This window comes from Vicugna pacos, chromosome 2 (assembly GCF_048564905.1).
Source record: "Vicugna pacos chromosome 2, VicPac4, whole genome shotgun sequence".
NCBI lineage: Eukaryota > Metazoa > Chordata > Mammalia > Artiodactyla > Camelidae > Vicugna > Vicugna pacos.
The window spans coordinates 100,086,742-100,113,586 of NC_132988.1; the positions used below are offsets into that span (position 1 = coordinate 100,086,742).

General features: G+C 33.3%; 1 long non-coding RNA gene across 3 annotated transcripts in view; it reads left to right on the top strand.

Annotated features, from left to right (window-relative positions):
- Window positions 1-26,845, top strand: part of LOC140700471 (uncharacterized) — a 165,494-nt gene that overhangs the window by 114,896 nt on the left and 23,753 nt on the right. Inside the window, exon 5 of one of the 3 annotated variants that reach the window (XR_012078878.1) lies at window positions 10,433-11,523. The exons of the other annotated variants lie outside the window; for them this stretch is intronic. This is a non-coding gene — a long non-coding RNA (uncharacterized lncRNA). Of the gene's footprint in view, window positions 1-10,432; window positions 11,524-26,845 lie in introns of those variants that run through there. 3 annotated transcript variants of the gene reach the window in all.

Sequence of the window (26,845 nt, forward strand, 5' to 3'; positions counted from 1 at the left end):
TCCTGTTCATTGCCATTTTGACAGTATTGCTCCATGACCATTTTCTTGAAAGCTGGTCAAGGAAAAGTCGGTAAAGAGGCAATCGGCTTCTCAGCAAAAGTAGTATTCGAGCAGAGGCCTAAATTAGTAGGGTGTTTTGACTAAAGGTCATGGAGACTTCTAATCTGAGATTCTTTTTTTAATATTTCTGATGAAACTTATTAATTCTGCTACTTACTTCCATACATGACATTAATTTTTCACTTGTAAGCTCTGCATATGCAAAGTTTAAACCCTATGCACATAGTATATGCTTCATTGTTACCATTTATAGAAGATATATTGCTAACATGTAAAAAATATTTTTGAAATTCCAACATTATCAGTATGAGTATTTGAAAGAATATCAGTGATCCTGAATGTTAAATTGAAACAGAAGTTGAGACTTATATTGCATGTTAAGTTAGCAAAAAAAAAAAACTACACAACTACGAAATAACAAGGGGAAAAACGTCAACAAAATTTTATGGCAGAACCTTTTTACACCATTTAGTCTTTTTCTTTAAAATTCACCACTTTAAATAAAACACTTATATCCATCAGAGATGACAGAAGGTTGATGACAAATTGGGTGAAGTAATAGGCAACGTAAATGACTATAAATTTAAAGTCACAGATTAATGAGGAAAGACTAATATATATATATATATATATATATATATATATATATATGAAGTAGATATGAAAAACAAGGTGGAAATTAGAGAATATTGATTTTGAATAAGTAAGTATTGTAATCAATTAATTTTGAATAAAAATAAAATGAAAGCTTTGAGTATTATAAATTCAGAAAATATCTAGTATTTATAATTTTAAATATTTCGTAAAATTGATAAAATAAAATTATCTTGAATACTACTTCTCAAATAGTCCCTCCAGTTTAGCTCTGTATAAGAAAAAGATTGAATGATTATTAATCATATAAAAAGAGAATCCAAATTTATAAACACTATTACATAGAACAGCATGCATTGACTTTCCAAAATATAAATAAGGTTTTAAAATCACCTTTGACTAAGTTGAAATGTACTTCAATATTTGTTTTATTAAATTTTAATTGCCCAGAAATGAGACTTGTGAGATTTAAATTCACCAAATACTTTACTTTGTTGTTAATAAATAAGATATATGATAGCCAGTAGGGCAAATAAATATTAAAACTCATTTTAAAAGCCTAACCTTGCCCCAAAACAATAAATATGCAAATAATGTCTAGAGAGTAAAAGGAAATATGTAAAATAAACATCTATATATAGAGAAAATAGACAAAGTGAATAGCAGGTACAAATATTTGTAGTCCTCAGAGAAGAGAAGAAAAAACGTTGCAAGAGAATATATCTTTAGAGATAGAATTCAATACATTTTTTAAGAAATAAATGGACGTCTGAACTTACATCTTCTGAAACACACCACAGTATGTCTGTGAAAGTTCCTTGAATGGTCAGCACACACACACATCTAATCTAGAAAAAGTTTTGAGAACACTACTCATCCAGCTTTTTTACTCATTTTTCTCTTCCATATGCGAACGTAGTCAGAGTGTGTCTGTGTAACCAAAGATTGCTTTGAGAGGTTGATTGACAGTTCATACCTGTGTGGTGTAGTAGTTGAGGGGATTTAATTTACAGCCAGATTGCTGGGATGCAGCTGCTAACTCTACCAACTACTACCTGTGTGACCTTGGGCAAGCATGTCACTTTTCATGCCTTAGTTTCCTCACATTGAAATTGTGGAAAATAATAGTGTCTATGTCATCAGTTGGCATATGTAGTATGTGTTTGTTAAATAAATAAAAATACATACAAGTGAAACATGGGCTTGTGAATATCAACAGTTAAATGATATATCTGGGACAGTCTTGAATATTAGGCTAGGTTAGGCAAAGTTAAACTGGTAATATTCTTCGTTTTAAGAATAATAAGTGAAACTGTTTATTTTTAGTTTGTAAGTGAAAAAGAAAACATAGTATGTTTTTAGCTAAACGCTTTTCTGGAAACAAATGGAAGAGAGAATACTAATTTTGATTTATAACATCAAATTTCTTCACATTATGAACAGGATGTTAAAAAAATACAGGTTGGATGTTCTGAGTCTGTATTATTGTGTGTAAAATGTCAAAAATGAAATTGAACAACAACCTTCACTTTAGCATATACTTCAAAAATGGCAAACACACATCACCTAATTTTTACCACATTCTCAGAACTTTAAATTTTGCATTCATTTTGGATGTATGTCCTTCAACATATTTTCATCACAATCATTGACATCTTTCTAGGAAGCTAAGCATCACTTAAATGATGCAGAATAACAGGACTCCCAAAAGTAGAAGAAAGAGACTAAGGGGCAGAAATTGTATGTGAAAAAAATGACCGAAAAACTCCCTGACTTGGAGAAAGAAACAAACTTCTAGACCTGGGAAGCTCAAAGAATTAAAAAAAAAAAAAAAAAAAAAAAAGAGCTCAAAGACGTTCACACCAAGATATATTATGATTAAAATAGCAAAATTAAAGACAAGCAGATAACATTAGAAGCAGCAAGAGAAAAACAACTTGTTATATAGAAGGGAACCCCTATACACCCAGCAGATTTTTTAGCACAAGCTTTGTGGGCCAGAAAGGAGTGGCATAATATATTCAAAGTGCTGGAAAAACAAACATACAAACAACTTCCAACCAAGAATATTCTGCCTGCAGAGTTATCATTCATAATTAAAAGAAAGATAATTTTCCAGACAAACAAAAGCTAAAGTTCATCATCACTAAGGTACTTCTTTTAAAAAAAATTTATTGAAATATAGTCAGTTTACAGTGTTGTGTCAATTTCTGATGTACAGCATGATGTTTCAGTTATTAGTATGCATACATCTATTCGTTTTCATGTTCTCTTTCATTATAGGTTACTGCAAGATATTGAATTTAGTTCCCTGTGCTATAGAAACTTGTTTATCTATTTTATATATAGTATTTAGTGTCTGCAAATATCGAACTTGCAATTTATCCCTTCCCACCCCCTTCCCCTACTAGTAACCTTAAGTTTGTTTTCTATTATATCTATGAGTCTGTTTCTGTTTTGTTAAAGACACTTCTTTTAAGCTGAAAAGAAAGGACACTATTTAGTAACAAGAACACATAGGAAAGAATAAATTTCATTGGAAAAGTAAATATATCCATTAATGCATATTTAATTAAGAACATGACCTTCCTGAGCTATGTAAAGATAAATCAAAGATTTAGAGTTTCAGGAAATAAGGGCTCTAGTCAGAAAAAACAATGAAAAAACCTTGTAAATCTGTGTAAGTGTCCTTTGGTGTTCTTGGATGAATACAAAGATGTGTGTGTATAGCTAAGACTCCATAAAGCTTGGCAAAAGACAGCTACCAGGGAAAGGACTACTGGGGAGCGGATACAAGCTCGAGAGACATTTCATTTCTGACCTACACAAGCGGAAAGTCTTAAGGATTCACCTCATGCATTCAGTAGATACATCAGTTAAGCCACAGCTTAAGAGAAAGGTTTATGTATCCTGAGTGTCTAGATTAAAATCTACTTTAGACTCACAAAAACATCATTTTAAAAGATTCGTCCAATCTGTTAGGAAATTTGGTTTAAAAACAAAAAGACCAAACCCGACACTCTTTCAACAAAAATCCAGACATTGGAAGTAAAATATTTATGAAGTATAGCATTCAATTATATATCATTAAACATGACAAGCAAAAGGTATGACCTATCACCAAAAGAAGAATCAATCAGTTTGAAGGATCTAGAACTGAGAAAAATAAAAGAATAATCCGACAAGTTTTTTTTTTTTTAATGTCAATTACAAAGATTTTTTTTAGGTCATTGGATAAATATTTTGAAAATAAAAATGAAATACCTGCAATAAAAAAACACCCAGTTGGGCTGAAGAGAAGATTAGACACTTGGTAGGAAGTTCAGCGGATTTGAGAAGACAGCAGTAGAAACTGCAAACTCAGGAACAGTGAGAGTAGAAATGGATTAATAAAATGAATAAAGATGAAGACACATATGGGAAAATGTCAGGTTATTTGGTATGTGAGTAATACGAGTTTCAGAATTACAAAGAAATTAGGGAGAAAAAGTTTTGAAGAAATAATGATCACAATTTTTCCCAAATTTCATGAAAACTACACAAAACACATAATAAGTCACTAAAAAGACAGCAATGAAAGGAATCATAGTTACATTACACATTATATAGAGGGAAATAAATTATAGATGATTACACATTATATAGAGGGAAATAAAAACAAATCAGTGTGGATTCCTTGCCTCCAAAAAATGCATACCAGAAGACAATCTAATGGCACATTTAAAGTGCTGAAGAAAAACCTGTTAATGAGAATTCTATATCTGCTCAAAATATACTTCAAAAATTAGTGGAAAATAGAATACAACCAAAGAAAGATTTTTTTTCAATACTAAACTGCAAACACTGTTTAAAGATATTTTTCAGGCTGAGGGCAAATCATTTCAGATAGAAATTTTGATCTACAAAAAGGAATGGAGAGCCCTAGAACTGGTATCTATGTGGATTTATTTAATTTTTTTCCTCATTGGAAATTTTTATTTAAATTTTACTTTACTGCTTAATTATAAAAAGACCAGTTGTATTGTGGGTCTTAATGACAATATGTAGAAGTAAAATGACTGGCAACAACAGCACACAGGGAAGGAAGTTTACTGTTGTGCATTTCTTACATATGCAGTGATCTAACATTTTAAAAATGTTTCAAGCACTTTGATTTACCTTTGAAATAGCATAAAATTCATCACTCATTTAATACTACATTCCTGATTCTTTTTCTTGGAAGATTTTCCTGCCTGAGAAAACTTTCACCAGATTTATGTCTTTTAAAAATGCTTTTCACTCAGTTATGAGGTTAATGGGGAACAATAGAGTTTCTTCTTTAAAAAAAAAAAACTGGACAAAGACATGTTTTAATAGCTATGCTTTGTAAAGGTTTGAACAGTGACTTCCATCAATTTGCATGTTCTCCCTGCTTTCACCAAAAAAAACAGTCCCCCCAAAAAAACTCACTCCTTTGATCCACCAGAGCCTTTATAACCTTATATTTTATCTACCTGGATTGTAGATATTTGCATTTTTTCTTATCATCATTCAGTATTATTTAAGTTCCTTAGGGATTAGGCATTCAATTGTATCCATCTTGGGAAAGTAAAGTAAGTCAAAATACATAAAAGCAACATAGGTTTCCATTGATGGATGAATGGATAAAGAAAATGTTTTCATATCTATTATTATTATTTATTTATAAAAAATAAGGAAGTCCTCCCACTCATGAATACATGGATGGACCTTGAGGACATTATGGTAAGTGAAGTAATTCAGACAGAGGAAGACAAATACCATATGATCTCACTCATATAAGAAATCTAAAAACCAAACCGACCAACAAACAAAATGAACACAAAGATACAGAGAACAGATTAGTGGTTGCCAGAGGTGGGAGGTAGGGGTGGGCGAAATGGGTGTAGGTACTCAAAGACAGAAACCTCTAGTTATGAAATAAATATGCTCTGAGGCTGTAATATACACTATGGTGACTGTAGTTAATGATACTGTGTTGTACACTTCAAAGTTGCTAAGAGGGTAAATCTTAAAAAGTTCTCATCACAAGAAAACAAAATTGTAACTATGTGTGGTAACGGATTTTTAACTAGGCTTATTGTGGTGATCTCTGCACAGTTTGTACAAATACTGACTCATGTTGTGCAACTGAAACTAATATAGTGTTATATGTCAATAAAATAGGTCAAAATAGGATTAAGAAATAGTTATGAGTCTTACTTTTGCTTCTCTTTGCAGTGCATACAAAGCAAAATAGTATGTGCCCATTCTTGTTATGGCTGTCTTGGTAGATGAAATAAACCAAATAGCATTTGAACAGGAAAAGTATTTAGTTCTGAATTGCCTTAATTGGACGTTTATATTGATCAAGTTGAATGTCTAATGGCTCTATTTTATAGGTTGAGAGGATAAATTTAATGACTCAATCCCAAAAGAGGATTTTGTTTAATACAATTAACAAGAAAGAGACCACATTCATTTTATGATAAAGAGCTTTCATCATTCAATTTAATCTACTTAATGATATCCAAGCATAGTTGGTGAGTTGATATCTTATGTACAGTCACAACACAAAGGAATATCAACTCAGATTTTTAAAAGTAAGGAAAACGAAGGGGAGGCCTCCACACCAGTACTCAAGTATCTGCAAGGATAATTTGCATATTCATGAGATGAGTAAGAGGTTTTCCTTCCTCTTGTAGTAAGATTTTCCAAGTATTTATTTCCTTTGAGTAATGAATGCTATTTCCTGTTTACGCAACACATCTATGTTTTACAAAGTGCTTTGTATTGTTGGAAACATTTATTGGATTCTTTCCTTTATAGGAAATCTATTTTATTTGTTGTAGATTTCTCTCCAAGTGAATTTGTTGACTAATAAACATTTCATGATTTTTTCATGAAATGCAAGACTTATAAAATTGAAGCAGATATACATTTAAAAAATAAAAAGTTGATACAAAAAAACTTCTTATTCAAACCATTTTGAATCAAATATTAACAATATCCAGTTACTAATTCATCATATTTACTCTTGTTCACATCTTTAAATAACGTATTCCTTTTATGACTTTTTGATCTTTTAGCAGTCATATCCTCCTGTGAAGCCTCCTTATAACCAACAGTATTTTCATAGTAATTTATTATAACATTTATTATTGATCACATTACATTATAGTTAATAGTGTAAAAGTGTATTTATTCTTAATTATCATTTTTATTGATTCTTCCACTCTATAAGCATTTATTGTATGAACTATATGTTAAGTAGACTCCTGGAAAATTCTTTAATAAAAGAAAAAACAAACACATTCACCTCCCTGATACTTGTAAACTTGTAATAATGTTTTTGAATAAATATCCAGAGAGATGGATGAATTAATTAGCAAATTTCTACTACCTAGTATCTTTCTTCATGAATATGGAATGTTTTATTTTTTTTAGTCACTACAGAGAAGAAAAGTGGATTTTTTTGTTGTTGTAATTTAACAAAATTTTGTATTTCCAATAATGAAGGGGTAATGACAGGAAAGCTCAAACTTAGAATATGAAATCATTAACTCATAACTATTTATTTCCCATAAAATTTAGTAGTAGACATTTTGGAATTTTCTTTCAGTCATAGAATTCAAAATTTTATTCTAGTTTTGTTATTTAATTTATAACAGTCACTATAAACTACTTGATTTGTCTTCATACTCATTTTCCCCCTAATTCTACGTACTGTAGCGGCCGCCTATTTCAGTGACAATAAAATTATCTGACTGTGTAATTGTCTTTATTACATTTTGCAACTGAAACCTCAAATAAAGGATGCTGGAATCACAAACTAAAAACAAGCAAAATATGAGATACAATCAAAAGATCATTTACATTAAGAAATGTAATTGGCAAAATTGTTGACATGTAAGTGTTTTTTTCAAAAACATTTCTGGCATTTATTAAGGATAAAACATTTCTCCAAATATCAGTTGTGTACCCCTGTCAAGAGATGAATAAAACAAAAAGATTAAACACAGTTAAAAATATCAAAATCGTTGACTATATATATAATATAGTCAACAAAAAGTCTGTAGTCTTCATTAACTATGCCCACGGCTCTATGTTGGTGTTAGCTGGAGCTCTGTATTCAATCTCTTAAGGGATTAATTAGTTAAGGGACTAATACCTCACCCCTGTAGCTTCAAATATTATATATCTGTAATATATAATAAATGACTTCCAAATATTTCCTTTTCAGATGTATCTATGCCAGGCAGTATTGGCATAGGCCAATCAAGTCTACTGAATCTCTCATTTGAGCAGGTTCTTCACATCCAGTAGTTCTTCACATATTCATTTGTCTCCCAAAATTTACCTTCCCATGATATTTTCTATCTTGAAGAATAGTCTCACTCCTCCTACAGACACTCAAATCAGAAACCTGTGCGTTACTAAATTCCCTTTCCTCAAGACCTTTATTAATACACAAGGAAACTACACCAAAAGAGATGCAGTGATACTGTAGACAGGCATTAGGTACAGAGTCAGAAACAAAGCCCTTTACTTTTATATGTAGCCCAACTTTCCTTGCACTAAGCAGTTGTGCAGATATAAATTCAATTTCTCCCCTCTGGCTCCCTAGAATTTTGAAAACAGTGTTTGGGATCCTGCTTGTGGTACATAGCATCTCATGCCATATAAACACATCGTATTACTCCTATTCTGAATCCCCTCGCCTTCCTCCTTAGTAGAACATCACATACTTGCTTTTAGGTACTCAGTAATCTTGCGCTTTAGGGGAAGCTGTGTCCCTCCTTAGCCCAGTATTATGAATCAAGCTTAGTACAGACATCCAGATGATTCCATTCTCCATCTCAGTAGTTTTGAAATGGGAATGCACTGCACTTTTCACTATGGCTGAATTCTAATTAGAGGTTTAAGGGGGAAAAAATACTTGTTCTTAAAGAGAGAACGATGATCTGAATCACTGTAGAAGACTATAAGGAAAAAGCCAAAATTGTGTTGGAACTTGAGGTTTTATTTATATATTTATATATATATATTATATATATAATATATATATATTATGTATGTATATATATATAATATATATATATTATGTATGTATATATATATAAATACCTACCTAGAGGAAAGACTTACGGGGAAGGAGCTCTTAGCACAAAGCACACAGTAATGGAGCAGTGGTGGGAAAGAAGCAGAGGCAATAATGTGGTGAATTCAGTCTAGATATTTTAAAAAATTGACTTCAAAAATGTTTATAGTAAGAGAGAAGATAATGGTATCTTGGTAATAGCTCTACCGTTTCATGCTGATGACACTAAAGCTTAGTGTTTTTAGGTGCCATTAGCAAGGTCACAAAAACAGTAAGTGATAGAGCTGACACCTGGAATCGAATGTCATCATGCCACTGCTATTTACATTTAGCAAAGCGCACAGTGACGCAGACTGGGTAGAATGAGAAATAAAGGAAAGAAAATAAAGTTGACAGCTCTCTCACCAAGCCATTTGACATAGTCATGCCTGATTTAGGGCCTTGATTACATTAGTGGGAGATAGGACAGAGCCAGAAGGATGACTTTTTGAGACATGCTAATGATGAAAAGGCAAGAGTTAAGAGAATAAATACTTTGGGGTAGTTTGGTTGGAAGAGTCCATGATATGAAAGAAGGGGATAATTCCAAGAAAAATGGCTTAATGAGGCCAAGAATGATGAGTATTGAATTCAGGTTTAACGCTTTTGTCATAAATGTAATAGAAACATATTACATAAAAAATAAGAAACGTGTGTACAAATGAAAAAAATTTTAATTTCCGGTTTAGTCTCACTTATCCACTCACTATCAGACATGCCAAGAATACTGCCTAACAAATGCTATATGTTCATAATATTAGTTGCCTAAAGGAATTTCATTATTGGTAGTATTATTATAGCAATAATTAAATGGCAGAGCTGGGATTTAAGTTTCTGCACTCCCAGAGAACATTTTCTTGGTAAATATGATCTATGACAGTGAAGCAAAAATCTAAGGAATAATAAGTAGTGATTTTCTAGGGCCTCATGTGTTTTGTATATAAAGAATTTTTCATGTGGACACCTTATCATATCACACATTTCTAAATTGCTTTGTAGAAATGATTTGGTCACTACAAAAGAATGTATAACTTTTGACTATAATCAAATTTATAGAAAAGGCTTAATGAAAATTTTTGATATCAGTTATAGATTATCCCTGTGGTTAACTGTTAATTATCATATGGAGTGACTTGAGATTCTCAAAATCCGAGGAAAAAAGTTAGAGGATGAATGAGTAATGAGAAAAACAGTGGAAGGCTGTCTGCGGAAGGCTGTCTGCTTCTCTTAGAAATTCTTCCTAGTGACCTCCCATCTTGGGAACCTGGCCTTTCTTACGCTGCTTGGGGTGGTCTGACCCTGCCAGTTGCTCTTCGCGGGTGCCTTTTTCATTAAATGCTCTCAGAAACTACTTTTATTAGAGCTCAGTCTACAGCAGCTTCAGACAATGTGAACAGAAATTTACAACGGGAAGAATGCAAATGCTCTGAACTGAGATGCAACAGGACTTTGAATGCAGCATTTCTTAAAGCTCTTTACAAACATTAGCATCTGTAATTAATCCTCCCAATTTCCCCATAAGTCGTATTTCATTATCCTTGATTTACAAGCATTGAACTAAAATATCAAGGAAATGCAGAGCCTGCGTTGTCAGACAAATCTTTTTTAAGCACTACGTTCAACACGTATTCCCTTTTTCAGGAGCCTTCGTATTTTCTCCCAGTATTTTCTCCCATGCTGCGTCCAGTGCAGATCGGAACTCTGTCTGAGGACTGGCAACGCAAGACTTAAGAAACCAAAGAGACAAAGTAAAGAGCAAAGATGGGACCAGGGGACTCAAGGTCTCGTGGATCTAGAGTGCCGAAAGCCTGGTCAACATCATATTTATTGGAAGTCTACAGCTCAGAAAAGAATGTGATCAAAGAGGTGGGGCTTTAGATATTCCACGCAATAAGCACTAAGTTCTGCTTGCTGATTAACTGATTAATTTCAGGCCTATCCCTTCCAGGAACAATCACCCTCCTCGGGGTATGCAAAATTTCTAAGTCTATCCTGTTATTGCCTCCGGAACATCTTGAGATAGCAAATATCTCCCCTGGGTTAAATCGCATGCTTTCATGCCAGAACAAAGTTCTGTTAATGGATGGTCTGGCTTTCCAGGACCATCCATTGTTTTACCCTAAGGAAATATCTGCCCTCCTTCGTGCCCTTATGGTCAATCTCAGGATTGCCCCTTAACGAAATTTCTTAACATAATACACGTTATAGGTCATCTGCTGCGTAAAACATTAAAACAAAGCAAGCAGGTGCATTTTAAGCAAGTAAGTGTGAATATAATATTTTAAGCTCATGGAAATTTGGGTGCAGCTTGTTTTCTAGTTGCTTGTTTTCCAGTGGCTTGTTTCTCAGCACTCCCACACGGTTTCTAAATCCTTCTATTTCTGCCTTTGCAATTTAGCTTCTAACCACCTAGTCCATAGGTCCTAACAGTACCCAACACATGGCTCTCAGTCTAAGAATAAAGGTCTCTTACTGCTCCCTGGACATATTATGAGTGCAACCTTTATTATACAGGGTTAGGGTTAGGGTTAGGGTTTTGTGTTCTGGTATCGACTTCCTCCACCCTATTTTCTATGCTATTGTTCAGTGAATTTCCTGTATAAGAGAATCTGTTCATAACATCCCCCTCTTGATAGCTTCCATTTACTGATTAAGTAGTCTGGGTAATAGGAAAATATCTTTTTCAAATCAATTCAGTATGATACTGATTATGTGGTCAGTAATCTTCTAGACATTTGCACAAATACCTTGTTTCATTTTCACAATAATCTCATGAAGTAGGTATCATTTCTATTGGTTTACAAAAAAGAATGAATTTATTTTTTTGTTATATATGAGAATCAGTTTTTTTGATGTGATGGTGAAGTACTGTACTTTTAATTCATGGAATAAAAAGTCTTATAACTTTCAACTGATCGGTTTGTCTCTTTTACCCTGAGCGTGTCTTTGTCTATACAACTAACTAAACACTGGTATACTGCTGACCTAGTTACTGAAACTTCATAGTTTAGGAGTACACACAGGTAAGTGGACCGATCACATTGAAAACAGCTACCAGAAAGGCTCAAAATAGCAAACTTACTTTGTCATAGATACGTGAATTTCCTAAGGTACCATAACAAAGTGCCTCAGACTGGTTGGTTTACACAACAGAAGTATATTTTCTCATAATTCTGGAGGCTAGAAAGTCTGAGATCAAAATATCTTTAGACCTGGTTTCTTCTGAGGCCTCTCTCCTTGGCTTGGACATGGCCTTCTCCTCCCGGTGTCTCCACGTGGTCTTCCCTCTGTAGGTGCCTGTGTCCTAATCTTCTCTTCTTGCAAGGACGCCATTCAGATTGGATTAGGGCTTTCCCTAATGATCTCAATTTATCTCCAAGTATAGGCACGTCATGAGGTTCTTCAGCATAGAAAGCTTGGGGGAACCCAATTCAGCCCATACCAACAAATAATGTCGTAGTTAAATACAGATTTAACTATTCCAAGGACTATTTATACACTGAGAGAATGTGGTGAAATGTTCACTCTGAACAAGTTTTTAATATAATCGTTCTATTAAATGGAGATATGCCAGGGAAGATAAATTCTGAGAGAAAACTGACATAGGAAGAGTTAAATTTATGCCAGGATATATTTTTTTTGTTTTGTACAGAAATATAGTTCCATTTGGCAGAAGATCAAATAAAAGGGAGAAAACTTAGGATGTTATTTTGCTTTTGTTCATTTATCCATCTGTCTACAAGAACCCTATGACATTGTTTTCCAAATGGAGGCCTACTAATGCCAGAAACATGATACTTGTACTGAAATTATAAATGCTTAGCCAGTTTCAGTTTAAGAGAAGATAATAGTACTGGAAAATTCCACTTCTTAAATATGCCAAAACCTAAAATTTTCAGTAATGTTGTTCTATGTATACAGTCTAACCTTTGAATCTTTATTCTGTTGTGCTTCATATAAGTACAGACACACACTTTTTTTTTTTTTGGTTCATTCACATATTCCCAGTGTTACTGAAGCTATTACATGGCATTATGAAACATTACTTTTCATATTAGTTCAATATAGAAAAAAAATTAAGGATTTGTTAGCTGTCCTGTTTTTTCTTATATTTTCTTTAAAATGAATTCATTTGAAAGGAAGTAACACATGTATCTTCCTTAACAAAAATTAAGCATTTTGCTTGATTTGAGTGATTTATTTATTCAAAATGTCATGCTGTTATATTTATTATTGTATTGTTACATAGACAATTGATATTTTTATTTGACTTTCTTTATATCTGTTCCAGTATCTAAAAGAATAATGTTTAACAGTAGTATGGTTGCATGATTTGTTTAAACAACATCTGCTGGTAAATTATTGTATCTGTCTATCTACCATCTACTGTCTATCCATACATACATTTTCTACACATAAATATATTATGTATATCTCATTATTTTTATTTAATACTAAAAGGAATATATGTATGCATACTAACACACATCTATCTCTTAGTGTTTTTATATATGTATATGTTTATACAGCAAATATAAACTATATGTGTATATTTTTAATATATTGAAGTAACCCTAGTTTTCTTCCTAATCTATATCTATATAGGCAATTAAAAAAAATCTACAACTTTATAAAGTACAAATTATGCCACTATCCATACAGTAAACAAAAAAGAGTTACTTATTTCTATTCATGTGCATATAGTTCGATAAAGTTGAAGTCATTCTGTATGTATACTTGTTTTTCAATTATTATGGTTCCCATGTCCTAACTAGTAGTATAATATGACTGGAACCTGGCAGAGCGTCATTTTCCTTTCTTTTGACCTCATGTGTATAGCATGACATATATGTATATCAATGTCAATCTCTGTATCTATCATTTTTCTGTCTATCTACCTATCTATCCCTAAAAACCCAAGAAAAATGCTCAGATTTAATGAAATTTATTATATTAATGAGAAAGCTTTAGTTTTAGGTAACAAATACTCAACTCAAACTCTAAAACAGTAGCATCTGAAATTCTAGAGAAAAGTGATTAAAAGTTGATTTTAATTCAGAGACACTATAATGTCATTACAAATCCAGTTTCTTCCCCTTGCCAGACTGTCAATTTCATCCAGAGACTGGATTTCTCTATGGTGACAAAGTGGCCACTGTATATATAATATATATCTAATATATGTATATATATTAATCCATATGTCTGTCAACAAAATTATTTCCCCTCATTTCAAATAGTTTTGTCTCAAATATTTTGAATAAACAATTGCATCCTAAAATACTTATGGTAGAGATTAGTTCCTCTTAGTGATTTTTCTTAATTTTTTAGGATAAGTTGTCAGAGATTTATCCTTAAGTTTTATTTTTTAATTGACATATAGCTGATTTACAACATTGTGTTAGTTTCTGGTGTATAGCATAGTGATTCAGTTATATATATATACACACTAAGTTTAATAATTGTTATTATTGTAGAGTAAATGTTTGCTTCATGATAGTATAGGTTCTCTGCAGTAACTTTTTAAGGCTATATCATTTTATTTTTTTAATATGAGATTTTGTTGAATTTATTGGGTAGCAGTTGAGATTTTATATGTTTATATATATTTATCTGTATATATGTGTGTATATATATATATATATATACGTCTGTGCAATATAAATTGGTTCCAATACACTCATCTATCCTCACAGTAATGAAATAAAAACAAAATCAAATATGATTATGGTGGAGAACTTTCTACAAACTAACTTGCTCTTCTTTTATTTAAGAATTTTGCATTTCTCTTTGTAAGTGGGATTGGGCACTAGTTTCTATTTTTAGCAGTCAATGTCATTTTTAGGTTTCTCATTTTAGGTTTGTGTTTAAAATGCACTTGTCTGTGATATAATTAAACAAACCACAAAATATAAGTAATATATATTATGAATGCAGTAACAGATGCAGGTAAATAATATCCAGTTAAAACTCACGAGTCTCATTGTGAAATAAATTTTCCTAATTAATTTGGTCTAACTATTAAATTTGAGAGGAGGTACTATCTCTAACCATCAACCCAAAGATGAAATAGACAGCAGTGCTGAGTCAGAAGCCTTCTCTTATCTTAGGTACTATTTAGACACATAAGATAGGCTATGATTAGTGTGTGTTTTTGTTACTGCGCCCAAATAATTTGCAAAAGTTAAAGAATATATCATTTTCTTCACTATCATTTGAAGTTTTACTACTTTTTTTTAATCTTCTTTTGGGTTTTGGTGGGAGGTGGGATATGTCACATCTTGCTCTTTTAGATGTTTCCATGTTATCAGTCGCCACGCTTCTTATAGCTCTATCCTTAGGGAAAATAATAAAATGTTTAAGAGTTTGATTATCCTCACTTTACGAATTAGGCTCATATCTCTAAATGAACTGCTCCAAGATCACACACATAGGATGAGATTTAGCTGGAATTAGAATCGTGATAGTTGCTCATGGGCTATGTCACAAGATTGAGTAATGTAGTAAGCAAGTCTACAGAAGATCTTTTGATGCCCAGGAATGGAAGGAAACTGTATGTCAGCCTCCACTCAACCCTTCCTGCATATAGAATCTCCTTCCTTGTCCAACCACACTATTTGTATAGTATAGCTATCAGGTATATGATGTTGCCATACAAAAACAGGTGAGTGCTTGAAAGTGGTAGATCAATATATGCCTCTATTTGTGTGTCTCTTTAAAATTTTAATATGCCAATCATATTATAAAATGACAAGCTGAATTTGTGTTTTGATTTGATACTTTTATGTCTTTCTTATTTCCTTTTAAGTAAATATATACCATATCTCCAGCAGTCAAAGGAACAAGCTGCCCTTCATTGAAATCCTTTCTATTCCAGGTTAAGACTGATGCTGCTTTCAGGACATTGAAACTGAAATGTTTCTGTCAGCATAATAACTATTTTCTTGGAAGGAAAAATTTCTGGATAGTTCTTTTTGAAGATAATGAAATGGAATTTTCCTGTCAAGAGAATATTCCAGAGATATTGCTGTCAGGATAACAAGCATGAGATGAGGCTTTAAGCTTATTACTATTTTCTCGTCAGGATATTTTATTGCTGACTTGCATTTTCCTTTGAGGATAATGCAATCAAGATTTGCTTGACAAATTGATTTTTACTTTATTACAACTATCATATTTCCAAAAGAATAAATGAAGAATGATATATTGATCTATATTTCTAAAAGATTTAAGAACAAAATTTACTTGAGTTTATCGTATCAGAGAAGCCAGTGGGACAACCCTCCCTCCCTCCCTCCATCACTTTACCAATACCATGCTCCCTTGGTCTAGAAGCCATTTTGTAAGGTCTGTTGATGTTCGTATTCTAGACCTGGATATCCTCAGTGTTTTGTATATATATATGACTGTCAGTATGCAGTGTGTGTGTGTGTGCATGTGTGTGTGTATGTGTGTGTATCAAGGTTAAAAGCTAACTTTGAAAGTAAGCAATTTTATTTCACTGGCATTAGTCTGCCTTAGTCCATTCAGGCTGCTATATCAGAATACCAGCCTGGGTAGCTTGAGTAGTTTATAAACAACAGGAAAGTATTTCTCACATTTCTGGAAGCCGAGAAATCCAAGATCATGGTGCCAGCCTGGTTATGTTCTTGTGAAGGCCCTCTCTTGGATACTCTCTGTGTCCTCTCAAGGTCAGGGGGTGTCGGGAGCTTTCTGGAGCCTCTTTTGCAAGGCACTGATTCCATCCATGAGGGCTCCACCCTCATGGCTTAAAGCACTTCCCAAACACTCTCCCTCCTAATGTCATCCTCTTTGGGGTTTAGAGTTTCAATATATGAATTTCTAGGAGGACAAAATATTCAGACTATAATACTGTCCTAAAGCATTTTTCTATCAATTTCTTAAATGTTCCTTGATCTATTTTTGTTGTTTGTTTACTCATTAGAGAACAAAATTTAAGAAGAAACAATTTGACTTGGTATCTGTGTTAGCATCATATTGACAGTTTCAGTGTATTGTTGATTATTTAAAACATTTCAATTCATTCTGGAACGGGTTCTAAGTAGGATTTCAAGGTGTCAGTTATTTTAAAATCTTGAACATCCTTCAGAGTTCTGTTACCATTGTAAATTGATTTAAAATATATTCAGATTAATAACATCTTGTCAAGGACTTTATTTCATTCAAACTATTTTATACATAAAGATATACTAAAACAGTAACTTTTATTATAAGGAAAAATGTCAAGGATACATCAATTAAAAGGATAAAATAAGGACATTTTTAAAACTATCATTTCTGTTAATATTCTTAACACAAAGATCTGGCAATTAGAGATTCTGCTTATGACGTTTTTTACCATCTGAATTCTCCCTCTTTTTCATTCTCTCTGTATCTCTGTCTCTTTCTGTCTGTGTCTCTGTCTGTATTTCTTTTTCTCAGTTTATCTGTGTATCTCTCTCTGTCTGTCATTCACTCTGTCTAGTCTCTATTTCATGGCTACCACACACACTTTTGCTTAACCTCTTAAAAAATTGAATGATTCTCATTAACAAAAATTTAACCTACTCAAGATGTGTCCTGGTTCTTAATAGAATTTTGGCATTTGCAGTTGCTTTTTCATTATCTCAAGTGTCTAATGTCATACTTTTCTCATCCCACCCCTCCCATTGCTTGAAGTTAACATCGTTTTGTGCTAATGAGGCTGACTTTTACAAAAAATTCATTATATTACCTGGATATCGAGGTTATAAAGTTTCTTAATTTCTTTTTTAAACTATAATTTGATGTATTTAACAAAAAATTGGATGTCTAAGACTTGCCTAAGTACTTCCTATTTATTTCTTTTTTTTCTTTTTAAACTTGTACTGTATAAGTTACAGGTGTACAATATAGTGATTCACAATTTTCACAGGTTTTGCTCCGTTTATATTATTATTCAGCATTGGCTATAGTCCCATTGTTGTACAATATATCCTTATAGCTTCATTTATACCTGAGAGTTCATTACCCTTTCTCACCTACCACTACAATACCCTCTCTCCTTTCCTCTCCCCACTGGTAACCTCTAGTTTGTTCTTTGTGATTCTGCACTTCTTGCTCAATAAAGTGCAGTCCTTGTATTTGACTCATTTCTCACTCCCTCACACACTGTCTGATTCTTTTCTTTATATAAGCAAAGAGAAAGTGATGTAATGGTAAGAGCATTGGTACCTGAGCTAGCTGTACTTGGCTTCAAATATAAGCTACAATGAATTCTAGTTACCTCCTCACATAAATTATTTAAATTCCCTGGGCATCAGTTTTCTTAACTGTAAAACAATAGTAATACATTTTGGCAAAGGATAATGGAGAAGATAAAATAAGATGATGTGCTCATATAGCAGCTTTGTCATTTACTAGCTGAGTGAACATCAAAAAGTTAATAAGCCTCTCTGGCATCAGGGTCTCCTCTGAAAAATGGGGATTACATAGGTCCTTCCTCAAATAATTGTTGTAATTATTAATTGATTTAATATTCATAATGTACTTAGAACATAAGTGTCTGGCATATATAAGTGATATACACCATGTGACTAGGGACATTTGATACCTATGTATAACTCTATATTAAAAAATGAGCATGTAGGTTTCATATATTAAGTGTTTAATAGTTGTGCCCTTAGTTTTTTGCCTTCCTTTCCTTGCTTCATTTCTAACTTGCCCTCTTTCCTTATCTTTCACTAGTTTTTCTTGGCCAACTGTTCACAGCAATTCTGGTTAAGCCTAGTGGATGAGGTCCTACACAGCCATTCCTGGGCCTGCATACTGCAGGATAGTCTTCCCTTGTCATTGCTTTCTCATCCTTCCTTCCTTCTTTGCCTCCATTAGTTTACAGGGCACTGTTGTTGTAACATGTCACATGACACTTTTTGCATATCTGATGATTTCCCCTTGAAATGAGTTTTAATGTCTCAGTGGAAACTGTACTGTCCGTCGATAAATATACTCATTGATACATGTGAACTTTGATATTCCACTGGGCATGTTTTGCCAATTCCACACACTTGTTGGGTAAAGGGTGCTCCTTAAGTAGATCCTGGTTCTGCTCCCTGAGAGGGTTTCCTGGACTTTTGTTTGCTTGGATGTGAGTTACACACTCTAGAACCTTCTTCTTTTTCTTTTTTTTTATTGAAAGATAGTTGATGTACAATAGTGTATCAGTTGTAGGTATACAATATAGTGATTCACAGTTATTAAAGTTTATACGTCATTTATAGTTACTATAAAATATTGTTTGTAATCCCTTGTGTTATATAATATATCCTTGTAGCTTATTTTATACAGAATAGGTTGTACCTCTTATTCCCCTACCACTGTAATTGCCCCTTCCCTCTCACCACTGGTAACCGTTAGTTTGTTCTCCATATCTGTGAGTCTGCTGCTTTTTTGCTATATTCACTAGTTGTTGTAAGTTTTAGATTCCACATATAAGTGATATCATGCCGTGTTTGTTTTTCTTTTTCTACCCTTCACCCTGGCTAATTCAGAAAAGGGCATTGATATATATGTTCTTTTGGCAGCTGATCAAATCTCATTGCCTCTGGAAGGTTAGTGTCCTAAAAGTCTTTTTATAAAGTCTGAATTTCAGGCAGTGCAGACTGACAGTGCTCTTGCTAATGAAGCTCTCTCAAACACATTTTGGGCTTTCTATGTATTTGATTCCAATTTGTAGCTACTATCTCTGCAAACAGCTACACCACACATTTTTAAGATGGTCTTTTCTTTTGATTGGATTACTGATGCTTTGAACATAGCAAACATCTTTCCCTTATGTTTTCTAGAACCCATTTTCTAACTTGTAAGTTTTTCTAGACCACACAACCATGTTCTTTTCAGAGGTCATAACAAAGAGTGTTGCAGCCATATTACAGATTTGACCTTTATTCTGAGTCTGTGTCTTATCTGAATTTTCTTTGGCCTTGAGCTGTGTCCTAAGTTGAGAATCTTCTACTGGCTAGGGAAGTTAGAGGTAAGAAATAGATTTGTTTTCTAAGTTAGAAAGTCCTAATCCTCTAAATTCTGAATATAAATTCCCTGTTTTGTTTGTTTGTTTTTTAGGCTCATCTTTTTTTTTTTGTAGTAGTAGTAGTTAAATATATGCAAGTAAACACCTCACATTTTCAGTTTTCTTCATGGAGATACCCTTGTCCAAGTCTACAGGTTTTCATTACCTTTCTTGATTTCTGTTTTATTATCCCTGTCTCTAAAGAAAAAGACAGAAATTCTCCAGCCAGAGGCGTTTTATGACCAAATAGAAACATGAAGAAATAGCCTGATGAGAATTTACTTATTTTTCTAATAAAATCTTAACATTTTTCTTTTTCAAATAGTCTCTTAATGAAAAAAAGTTAGGTAACAACAATTAAGCATTAATAAATCAGTAAATAAAAAAATTATTGAAAATAAACCTTGATAAACATTTATTTATTTATTTTTAACATTTTTTAATTGAGTTATAGTAATTTTACAATGTTGTGTCAAATTCCAGTGTAGAGCACAATTTTTCAGTTATACATGAACATGCATATATTCATTGTCACATTTTTTTTTCACTGTGCTATACAGTGTAATCCTGTTTATCTATTATACATATGCCTGTCAGTTTCTACAAATTTTGAAATCCCATTCTGTCCCTTCCAATCCCCTGCCCCTTGACAACCACAAGCTTCTATTCTATGTCTATGAGTCTGTTTCTGGTTTGTATTTATGTTCTTTTGTTTGTTTGTTTTTCCAGATGCCACGTATGAGTGATCTCATATGGTATTTTTCTTTCTCTTTCTGACTTGCTTCACTTAGAATGACATTCTCCAAGAACATCCATGTTGCTGCAAATGGCATTATGTTGTCAGTTTTTATGGCTGAGCAGTATTCCATTGTATAAATATACCACATCTTCTTTATCCAGTCATCTGTTGATGGACATTTAGGCCATTTCCATCTTGATAAACCTTTTAAATACAGTTTTATTTAATGACACAATACTGAGGTGTTTACATATTTTCTTAGGTGTATCTTATAGTAATAATATAATTTAATTTATATGAATGTGTAAAACATGAAATATATGACTTTAGTTTTGAGTTTACAGTAAAGGGAAGAAGTTAATATAATTAATATTGTATGATCTAAAGACATAGTAGAAACTAATACATCCTGTAGTTTTTTTTGAGTGTGAATTTGCATGAGAGAGGGAATTCTCTGTGAGGGTCTTTGATGATACTTATCTTTAAGACCTCATACTCAAATACTGAGTGTCTGTCACATAATGGACATTATTTACATGTTTTAAAATTAGATGACTGTAAAACTCCTTAGCTACGCAATCAACTAATGATGACTTTACTGAGCCCAGGCCACAGGGGTTTCCAGTAGTTTCTCCTTCAGTCAAGCTTCTAAGAGAATAGACACAGGTGATGGAGGTTCCTTCTAATTTTCTATAAACAGACACTAAGTCATAAAATGACTCCTGCCAGAAAGTTACAAACAATACGGAAACAGCAAGGCTGTGTGAAAGTAGATCATTCTGATCCAGTTTCCTCGATTTTTAAATTTTTCCTTTAAGGTGAATTTTGAGCAACTGCTTTTTTAACACTTCTAAACAAAATTTAGCTTAGATATAAGTCTTATGCAATGTCTTTGAATTCTGACCAGAAGACGTAACTTGCATCAGGGCTTAGTAGGGGTCATTAGGATATCAGTGTTCTTCATTTCATTAGCTTCTGGTTAGTCAGGGATCGGCTAGGTTGACTTGATTTACATGTAAAACTGTGCAGGGTTCTTTTTATTTTCTTCACTGTGCACACTAGAAATTGTAAAGGCATAAAAGCTATGCTTAAGTGATTTCAGGTTAAAACAAAGTAGTTTGGGCACTCAAGCTTTAATCAAAGGCTCAGTCTCCACATATATATGTTCAAAATTTCAAAGTGATATTTATCAAATAAAGAAATGGTAATGTCCTTACTAACAGCTATGTAACTTATGTAACCTGCAGTTCGTATGCTATGTAGCATTTAATTATTTTTGAGTTGAGAGTTGTACTACAAACACAAATCTATTTCTATAAACACAGCCTTCTTCAAAAGCACTGGTCCACTCACCATGCCTGTACACCCCAAACCCAGCACAGAGAAGATGAGTAATGGGTGGAATACATAGACATACTAGGAAAAAGAAAGTGGTCATGATCCGTGCCATGAAGGAGATTCAAAGCTGGTTGAATTGGGGTGCAGTGCTTTTTATCAATAGGATAATTAAAGATGTGGAAATATTTGATTGATAGCAATAATTTCTATCAGAATATCAATGGAAATTAAGAAATTTTCTAATTGAAATACAAAATAGAAAATTTCTACAAAGTGATTTACCCCAATTTCTTTCTTTTTTAACATACATGTATTTGGGGAGGGGGACGGAGGTAGTTAGGTTTTTATTTATCAGAGGTACTACCCTCCAGTTTGTTTCAGTTGGGATTAAAGGTGATAGAAATAGGTATTTCAAGCAGAAAAGCAGAAAGCTTGTGGTAGAAAGCTTTAAACGTACAGTCATCTACCTATCTCAGTGGCCAGAGCTGGTCAGGAGGGGCACCTAAGTGACTCATGAATAAAACCTAAGGGGTGTGACTGTATCGAGGAAATGTATCCCAGGCAAAAAGAAAAACAAATATCAAGACTTTAAAATCCAGCATGGCTGGCACATTCCAGGAACAAGAAGCCAGCACGGCCCTTGCAGAGGGCATATGAGGTAAGTTTGGAGCGAAGGCAGTAGGGGGAAGGAACTCTGTGGGGCCTGGCAGGATTTGTAAGTCTCATTATGAAACCTATTTCCTAATCCAATCCTTTGGTCAATAAAATATTTGAATAGGTAAAAATTAGGTGACGCTTGTATTAAAATTATCACTCCAGGCTTAGTTTATCGGTGAGATAAATCTTTAGCCACTGGTTAACGTCTTAAAAGAGATTCTGGAAGAGGGAACTCCCACTATAGGAGAGTGAGAGAGTGCATTAGGGGAGTGAACAAGTTGGTTAGAAAGATGTCCCTAAAGGAAGATGCAGAAAATGAACATAACCAGCTGGAGGATGAAAAAGCCGTAAAAAATCCAGCATTGCTGGCTGATAATCTTTTCCCTCGAAATAAATCCCTACGTTTATCCATAGATTTTTTCAGAGTGTCTTTACTAAAAACTATCTCAACAGCTATATTTGCTGAGCTAGCCATATGCCACCAACTGATGATCTAGACTCTGGGAATTTTTTTGTGTGTATATGACTATTTTCAATGTTGAAAATGTTTTTTCACACATTCACCATGAAGTGAGATTCATAATGTTCAAAATACCTTCTAGGCAATAAGTCTGCATCTGCTAACGTGTCCCAGTATTTCCTTTACTTATCAAAACTCTGTTAACCTTTTTAACAGAATACTGTGAAAAAGAAAACAGTTATCAAGGAAACATTCTTCAATGTATAAACTGTATGACTTCAAATTAAAATGATTTATATTGAATACTTGTCTAATTATATAAAAGTCCTCAGTTAATGCCTGGTACATTATGGATAATTTTTAAAAGGCAGATATGATTATTATTGTTAATGTTATAATTATCAATGAAGAACTTACCCATGGTGAATTTAGTCTTAAAACTGGAGCTGAGATATATGCATAAAAAGCTGTAGAACTCAGTGTTTGGATTATCTACACTGACCCACACAGTCATCTTATCTATCTGTTGATCTGTTTTCTGACATCTCTTGGTAATAAGTAGGTGTATGTTGTAAATTGTTCTTTCTTCTAATATTCAAGTTGTTGGTTTCTTCTGGCTTTTCAGTTTATTTTAGGGATAGCTATAAACTGTCAACCATGCCAAACCTTAATTTTTTGACCCTGCAGATAGTTACAGTTCTTTTATCATTGAAAAAAGCGTAATCCCCATGCACTATTTCCTTATTTATGGTAGTTATGTTTCAAAATGGGTCTCAGATTTTTTTTGGTGCCCCAACCTTTTTGCATTGTGTTTTATGAGTTTTTTTCCTCAAGTAAAATAATTAAATGTATGTTATTTGGCCGGGAGAAGTGACAAGTGACAATGATTTTGCTCTGAACTGACTTTCTGCATATTAACATCAATTATATTTTGTTGTGAAAAAAGATAGAATGTATGTACTTTTTGATTATTATATAAAATTTGGTAACATTTTACTTTGACTTTAAAAAAAATAAAACCAAAATTTATATTAAATGTGCTTTTGGAAACTGGAAGTACCAGATATTATGGCATTAGGAGGAATAAAAAGGCTCTTAAAAGTTTCAATTATTCATATATGTGTATATTACATGTTTCCAACTAGATTTAGTTTACAAAAATATAATAAGTACCTAAATTTTGTTTACATGTGAAACTCAATTACTCTAGCTGTAGAAATGAAAGGTTAAATATAAATTAAAGAGTTAGAAAATATATTATTCTATATTTCAATGAATGTGGTATACCACAGCATGCATTTTGGAGCTCTCAGGGCTGTGGGTTTGTAATGGTTCATGGCACTGCCAATAATGAGTCTGCAGGGAGCTTTCTTATAAATGTCCCAGTTCTTTCATTTGCTCTCTTCCTGGTGCATGCTGGGATGCCTAACTGTGCGAAATCAAGCCATGGATTATCCATTTACTGCCACTTTATCCCAGGGGAAATGAACTTGAAAACAAATAGGCTGTGCTCTTGTAATAAATTCACAGCAAAATGCGTTTGTTTTCTAGTGAAAACATGACAAATCAAATTTACTTAGAATTTGAAATTTTCACTTTTTGCTGAGACATTGTAACTCTTTAATGGCTGGGATTGTACACATACCAAAAACAGACATAATGTATATATATTATTATTAACTGCAGTGTGTTCTATTATAGGGAATTTATATTTTTCTTTGTGTATACTCATCTTTATAAATAAGGCTCAATCTTCTTGGAAATCTTTTATATTAAACAGTAATGGTTGAAGTATAGTGAGTTGATACAATTATAAGAAAGCTTAACTCCACATGAGCTTATCAACACAGGCAATATCTGAAAACTTGCTCCTGTGCAATTTTATAATCTGACTAAATCATCACTGCTTTGGGAGTTTAACGTGATGTTTATTTTCTTACGGTGAATATTGCTGCTATAGTTTGTATATAACTGAAGATGACAATATCAATATACAGTCCTTTAATTGCATTAGGAAACTAGAATAGTCAGAAGTACTGGTCAATTTAGGTACTGTATTAAAATATTACACTTGCTGTATTTTTTATTGTTTACTCATATAGAATTTGGGAGACTAACTTTGTTCAGAGAGAACAAACTGAAACAGAATAATCAGTTTTCAAAGGTTTTTGTTAAAAAAAATACAGTGTATACCTGATGCTGAGTTTAATTTTTCTCATCAAGAAGTGACTGTATCGCTTAATATGGATTTAAGCAACAGTAGACTGTTCAGCTTTCCAAATCAAATCCTCTGTAAGTATGATCTGACTTATTCTAAAAGAACTTTCAATTATCGTTTCTTAGGAAAATACATCTTAAAGTGCTTGAATACAAGTGAAATTTTCTGATGACAAGAATCACAGTCTTTGAATTGCAGACTAAACTGAGGTGTGAAAGTTCTGGGTCAATTCTGTAAAAAGTCTCATAGTTCCTGGACGCCTGGAAAAACCCTTCATGTCACAAAATCTGCAATCATTTAAAAATTGTACTGTGATACCTGCCACTTATAGAAAAAACTTCAGGAATAAGTGAGGAAATAAGTACCTACTTCAAGTTTTAAAAGTTTGTTGAAACAATACATTAACCTGAACTAATTGTCCCCGAATGAGAGTATTAGAAATATTAATACACTGTGAGATGATAAAGGGTATGTGTTTCATCTCAAGTTAACTGTCAGTCATTAGTTTCCAGGTGCTGGGGAACGTGGCAGGTGTTGCCTTGCAATTGAGGCCAATGCTCCAAAGCTAAACAACATAGCTCATTAGTACCTGCTGTGTCCTAAGAGGAATTGCCACCGGCCTTACAAAGAGAGGGCAAACAGGTCCACATTAGCATCTTTCCCCGTGCCCCACCTCCATTTCCTCCCTGCCGGTTTAAGCAGAGCAGAGAAAGTCAAGGAGAAACTTCAGTGTATAGAGTCTTTAGATTGAGGTATGCATGTTTTCTTTGGTGCTCCTTACCCACACTGCGGGATGGTTTGTAATAATCCCTTGCAGAAAGTGGAGGTGCCTATACTAAGGAGACCCAGTATCATGTGACCTGGTGGGCCATCTGCTTAGGAAGAACACTTGTTGATCAGCCCCTGAGCTTCCTTTGTGCAGAGCATGCGAAGAGAACTTGAGTGAGTTGGTGGTCTGAAATAGGGTGAGGAAATCAGCAGAACTTCATGTCACATATTCTGATTGTTAAACAATTCAAATCATAATAAATACCCTAATGTTTCAGCCCCTTAACTGTCATCTTGACACCTTTAAATATTCTCCATGATTTTCTCCCCTTGTTCTGAGCAATTACTAACTCTCCTTCTTTTCAAAACCATATTTTCAGGTATTTTTATTTTCCTTTTGAAGAATTTTGTTGATCTAAAAATACACGGCCGTCTCTAGTCATCAGCATACTGAATCTATTGTTTTAGAAAGAGAAATGAAGTTAGGTGTGGGGATGTTTACAAGTGAGCCTGCAACGTCAACGTGTGAAAAACTTAGTTTTGACCGAACCTGAGTTCTGGTTAGTGATCAGTCTCCTCAGCATACTGAATCTATTGTTTTAGAAAGAGAAATGAAGTTAGGTGTGGGGATGTTTACAAGTGAGCCTGCAACGTCAACGTGTGAAAAACTTAGTTTTGACCGAACCTGAGTTCTGGTTAGTGATCAGTCTCCTCACTCTGCATAAAGATCTTTATTAAAAGACTGAGCCTTCTTCAAAATGTTGAACCTGTGTTATTTAATGTGTAGGGCTAAAGTGTTAGATGTTAGTACTCAGAGTCTGCAATTT